The sequence below is a fragment of the Chiloscyllium plagiosum genome, unplaced genomic scaffold (assembly GCF_037043375.1).
Source record: "Chiloscyllium plagiosum isolate Xiang-an unplaced genomic scaffold, Cpla_swu_hap1 HiC_scaffold_37, whole genome shotgun sequence".
Classification (NCBI taxonomy): domain Eukaryota; kingdom Metazoa; phylum Chordata; class Chondrichthyes; order Orectolobiformes; family Hemiscylliidae; genus Chiloscyllium; species Chiloscyllium plagiosum.
This window is the reverse complement of record NW_028270175.1, coordinates 95,704,564-95,710,984: the sequence shown is the minus strand read 5'-3', so window position 1 is coordinate 95,710,984 and position 6,421 is coordinate 95,704,564. Positions and strand designations below refer to the sequence as shown.

At 46.9% G+C, this 6,421-nt stretch overlaps 1 pseudogene; it reads left to right on the top strand.

Annotated features, from left to right (window-relative positions):
• Window positions 1-216: 216 nt before the first annotated feature.
• Window positions 217-6,099, top strand: LOC148139877 (uncharacterized; annotated as a pseudogene).
• Window positions 6,100-6,421: the final 322 nt, after the last annotated feature.

The window sequence follows — 6,421 nt, the reverse complement described above, 5'->3', positions numbered from 1 at the left end:
AAATACAGCAGGAAAAGGGTTCAGTGAACTCTGGGGTGGTATGAGACCAAAATCCATGGGAAGGGGATTGCCGTCTCTAGAGTGTTTAAGACACAGCAAGGTTAAGGGTGGTTTTAGACTTTTAACCACCACTGGTTGAGTTGCACTCGCCAAAGGCGTACTGGGTACGTGGTTTCATGGTTTACGAAAACCAAGGAATTGAGGCGGACGCGCCCAATGCGAGAGGGGACTTCTGGAGGTAAGAAGGCAAGTCAAAGGGAAAAGATAATGGTACCGCAAGAGAGAGAGAGAGAGAGAGAGAGAGAGAGAGAGAGAGAGAGCAGAACACAATTCCAACGACACTAAAATTGGGTTCCGACAAGAGCACAAAAAGGGAGAGTCCACGCAGGACTTAGAATGGCCAACCAAAGCACAATGTATGCTAAATAATTACAGCCCAGAGTCTGTTAATCAGTTAGAATTGTGGATCAAGGAATGTGGCTTTCCGGAGGGAGGAAGTTTTAGTAAAAGACAGCTGGAAATATTGAGGTCGAGGTTGGAGGAGAGAGAAAAGGTGAAAAGGAAGGAAATTTAGAACACGTGAATTGCAGTGCTTATAATATGTGGAAGGTTGAGGCTGATGTCACAGAAAGGCAAACTCATGTAAAGGATAGATCAAATACACGTACAAACACCAGCGCACATGCAGACGCGCGCGGAAAACAATCTAACGAAGCTGTACAGTCTCTTCAGTCTGTTTCAGATCCTGACCTTAAATACTGCCCTCCACCCCTGCAGCCCACCTACGAGATCCGCCTGGCGAAGGTTCCACGTTAGCGGCCGCCGCCTCAGGGTCTGCTGGATCACCGATAGCACACCACACCCGCAACCAATTGAAGCAAGAAACCCAAAAGAAGGACGGCAACTCCAATACAGAAAGGCACCCAGAGCCTGTTCGCGATCACCCCCCGACGGATGATGAGTCAGACAGTGATGGTCGTGGTGCACGATCATCTCACCAGGTCGTGCTGCAAGCCCCAGTGGTTGAAGAAACAGGTCCAGAAGGGCATCCAGTGTTGGTCCACCGGCCATGGACCATGAAGGATGTGGAAAGTGTCTATGGGCAGCTGTCTGCCCCACGCGAGGTTGGAGGTAATTAGTTCGCTGAAGAAGTGCCAAAGTTCTTAGCTGAGTTCTGCCCCACGTCACATGAGATGAGACGTCTCCTGGGACGAAAACTACGTGCTGATGTCACCAAAATCAAGTCTACCTGGCCAGCTGCAAACGTCCACGCCAGAGTAGCCAACCCACAAGCGGAGCAGAACAGAGACTTTAATGCTTTTGTTGCATCGCTGGCAAGCGCCTGTAGGGAGGAATTCCCAGTGCGAATGGACATGACCAAAATAGCAATGTGTAAACAACGGGGAGATGAGACAGTGTCCCAGTACCTGATGCGCCTCATGGAAGTCCATAATGCTCACAGCGGACTGAGACCACCCGACGACAGAAAGGTGGCAGAAATCACACCGTATGAGGCACACCTGAGGAGCAGCTTCCTGAATCGAATGAAGAATGAAATAGCGAAAAAGGTAAAAGACACATGTATTACCTTGGACACAGGAAAGCTGATTTGATAGAACGACATGCGGTTTCATGCTGAAAAATTACTTACCCAAGCGAAGGATAAGCGGAAACTAAAGATGGAACAGCAAGCACATAAGACTCAGCTTACTATGATGCAAATTGTCACCCAGTCGTTGAAGGGATGCTCTGCAGGAAGAGAGAGAGGAAGAGGTGGTGGTCGTGGAAGACGAAGAGGAAGCGGCGCGGTCAGAGGTAGATCTAGCGGGTGCTTTATTTGCGGAGCAATGGACCACTGAGCGAGACAGTGCCCACACAGACAGCAACAATTGGCCCTGGAGGCTGAGCGACAGGGGGACTGACAGGGGAATGCTGAGGTGGAAGTAGGCAGCCCACAAGTTACAGGTAAGCCTCTTTCCTTTATGCTTGGCAACCAAGTTTATGTTAATCTATTCTACTAATTTTACGGGCACTGAGACATGTCACACCTCTATGTTGTGTTCTAAGATTGCGAAGTGTGGACAGTATATCCAATATCACAATGATACGTATAAGTCGATGCCCACTCTATGTTATATGTGGGGGATACATCAGTTACCTTTTTGGTAGATACAGAGGCAACATATTCAATCCTTAAATTAGGCCAGTTTAGACAATCGAAGCAAATAAAGATGTACACAATGGGTGCATCAGGAGTCGTGGTGCGTGAGAGATTTTCCGCACCTCTAATGTGCGAAACTAATTCCTTCTTGTTATCGGAATTTTGCCTTTTAAATTTGATGGGTCGGGATCTCATATGGAGACTGCAGTTGGACTTGCTCAGTACTCCGATGGGCTTGTAGATAATGCAAAGGGAAGATTTACCAGTGCAGGTTGTAAAATATGACCCACGACAACCTGATATATGTCGTTTAAACCTGAAAGCGATAAGTTCAGTGAGCGATTCACTCATCCTGGAAGCAGTCAACCATGTTAACCCCGTTAACACCGATTTTCGTTCTGGAGATATGCTACACTGCACAGCACACATACACCGTGATGGCCCTGACGAACCATATGAGAAGGATTGGTTCAGGAGATTGGTTAAACCAGATCACTTGTTATTGTGCGATTTTTATTGGAGTGATCACAGATGTGGAGTCAGTGTGAACTTATCTGAGGTATCTGTAATAGCAAGCAGACCCTGTCTGTTTGATGCGGAAGGCTCCACTCCTCACGTGTCACTGGCGAAGTAGTCTGGTGACAGGTGGCATGATTTCGGACTGTGGGTGCTAATGGCACAAAGAACGAAAGTTTGGATCTTCAGGGACGATATGGGTGTCTGGTTTAATGCAGACATGCGGACATATAAGAAGAAACTTAATTGGCTGACTCAGGCAGATAGAACAATCCAGATAACCCCAGCTAGGCCTGAAAAGTATAGGGGGATAGACTAGCGTTTCCCTAAGATAGGAGTCTCGGACCCAAGATTAAGAATGGTCCCTACTGAGCTTTGGCAAAGGCCAAACATGATGTGGGGCTCATACGGGGCTGTGAACCCATAAGGATAACCCAGAAGTCTGAGTATCGTCCTTGCAGAGCTCAATACCCGTTAAAACCCGACGCCACAGAAGGAATTAATCCAGTCTTTTAATCCATCCTAAAGGCTGGAGTGATAATTCCCTCTGAAAACTCACTTGTGAGAACCCCGATTTTTCTGGTCAAAAAGGCAAACACTCCAGGTGAACCGGAGGAATGGAGGTTTGTTTAAGACCTGCAGGCAGTCAATAATGCTGCTGTTCCGAGCGCCCCAGATGTTCCCAACCACTATACTATATTGGCTCAAATTCCACCGGACAGCAAATGATTCTCTGTTGTGGAATTAGTAAATGCCTTCTTTTGTGTACCAGTGCACCCAGATAGCCAATTCTGGTTCGCTTTTTCATTCAAAGGGAAATCATTTTCCTTCACGCGACTTTGTCAAGGTTACTGTGAGTCCCCGATCACATGTAATGAGGCTCGATACAGGAATATGGAGAGTCTTGTTCTAAGCCCTGGGTCAGCGCTTCTGCGGTATTTAGATGATTGATAGCAGCAACAATAAAAGAACAATGAGAAGGATACCCTTTGCGTTGCTCTGCCATCTAGCGAGAGAAGGGCACAAAATCAGTCTCGCAAAGCTACAATTTGTGCAACAACCGGTGAAGTTCTTGGGTCACTTAATATCTGAACAAGGGAAGGCCATTGGTCAAGACAGAGTTCAAACAATCCAGCAAATTCCAAAGCCTCACACGACGAACCAATTACTATCCTTTTTGGGCATGTGCTCCGACTGTAGACAGTTTATCTCACATTACGCAACCCTTGAGGTGCCCTGAAGTGACATAGCCCACGGCAAAGGTTTGCAGAAGCAGAGTTGTTGCTGTGGACCCCAGAGACCAAGAGTGTCTTTGTTGAATTTAAAAAGGCGCTCCAAACTACACCTACATTGAGAATTCCGAACCCTAACAAGCTTTTTGTACAAACAGTAGATGAGAAGCGTGGCTGCATGACATCTGTGTTGTTGCAGGATTATGGGGAAGATTGAAGCCGGTGGCATATTTTTCAGCTCAACTCGACCCCGTAGCAGCAGGTATGCCTAAAATGGCTGTGAGCGGTGGCCACATCCGTAAAGGCTGTTGTCACGTCCAGGGATATCGTCGGCAATGGTGAATTAACCCTTCTGGTCCCACATGCAGTATGCTTACTGCTTTCCGAGCAAAGGACCGCACACGTGTCAGCAGCACGTTGGCTCAGATATAATACTGTGCTATTGGAGATGACTAACATTACAATAAAGTGATGTAACGTCCTTAACCCTGCTGGCCGCCTCCCACAGAAGGAGACGGAGACCCACATGATTGTGTCGCTGTAACTAATGAAATTTGCAGCCCTATGCCAAATTTGCAGGACTTACCACTTCAGAATCCAAATATGGAGTTTTTTGTCGACGGTTCAGCATTCAGGAGCAATGAGATAGGCCAGAATTGTGTTGATTGTGCTGTTGTGACTAGCCACGAGATAGTGAAAGCTGGACTATCTCATCTGTCGGCGCAAGCAGTGTAGCTGATTGCCTTGACTGAGGCCTGTAATTTGGCTGAGGGGAAGACAGTGAATATTTACACTGATAGCAGATACACGTTCCTAGTTATACATGATTTTGGATCCCTGTGGAAACCACCACCGGAAAGCCGATCACACACCGTGGGCTGATTTCTGACCATCTGGAAGCGTTCCTAATGAGTAACTCAATCGCTGTGTGTAAAAGTGATGCCCACAGAAAACATAATTATTTTATTTCCCAAGGCAATGCAAGGGCAGACTCAGCAGCAAGAACGGCAACCCAGCAGCCGCCAAGTGAGCAGTTTGACATGTGTATGACAAGATTTGTACCCCAGCAGCAGACGTACGGGTGTTACAGTAAATGGCCACACCGCAAGAATTGCGTGAGAGGACGAAAGCGGGATGCAATGTAAGGGGAGGAGTATGGTGTGGCCCCAATGGTAAACCCAGTCTACCACGATCATCATTTCGATTCTATGTCAAGCAGACACACGGTAAGGACCATGTGTCAAAAGGGGATATGTATGACAGTATTTCGGCACACTGGTACACGAAGCGATTTCCTCATTACTCCCAGAAATAATGTGAACTTTCTGTGCCACTAATGATGTCGGGAGGTGAATACAGACGAGTCAGGCAGCACACCCCCAACCCCAAAATCCCTTTGTACATATACAGATGGATTTTATTGAACTAACGCCCAGCGAAGAGAAAAAGGTATTGCCTGTTAATAGTTGATATTTTTTCCAAATGGGTGGAAGCATTCCCCACATCTAGACTGGATGCCAGTGCAGTAGCCAAGGCTTTGCTTACTGAGATAATTCGGAAATGGAGATTCATTGAAAGGATTAGTAGCGGCAATGGGACACCAATTGTCAATAATTCTTTACAGCAGATCAGTGATTATTTGGGAATAAACACGAGACAACACTGTGCCTACCACCCAGCTAGAGGTGGGGTACTGGAAAAAGAAAATGCTACCCTAAAAGGTCAATTGACAAAATGTTGTGAGGAACTAGGGGTGGCATGGGCAAAGGCATTTCCGATTGTGCTAATCTACATGAGATCTAGGAGGAGAGAAAGAGCTAACCTTAGCCCGTTTGAGATTCTGTTTGGCAGACTGCCCAACACATGAAATGAACCAAGACCTAACGTAAGACAGGTAACAAATCACTGTGAGGATGAGATGCTGTGTTACTGTATAAAACTCTAGGCACTTTTGTCTCAAATACAGAATCAAGTGAAAGCAGCCCTACCCCAACCAGCAGGAAGGCAGCTGCATGATCTAGAAGCTGGAGACTGGATAGTGTGAAAGACTTCAGGAGGAAAACCTGGAAGTCGAAGAGGTGACTGGGACCATTTCAAGTGGTCCTTGCAACACAAACAGCAGTCAAGACCGCCGAAAGAGCCACGTGGATACACGCCAGCCATTACAAACGTGTAGCTCGGTCTGAGTAGACATCGGACAGCACTGGAACCAATTAAGTACAAGTAGTGATTAGAAGCCTCATACGAATATGGAGCTGCCCCAGCTTACACTTATAGTAAGTGCTCTGGAAGGAATATTCTTTAGTGCAGGGGCATTTGTGAGACAGCTGCAGACGGTAATATTAACTGAGGGTATTAAGGGGACGTTCACGTGCGACGCATGGCCGTTTAGAAACCAGGACGACTATAAATGGAGTAATAAATATTTATGCAGGGATCCTTGCTGCACGGGAACTAGATATTCCATGGTCAAGGTAGGAGGTGCCAGGGCACGGGTGGTAATATCCAAGTC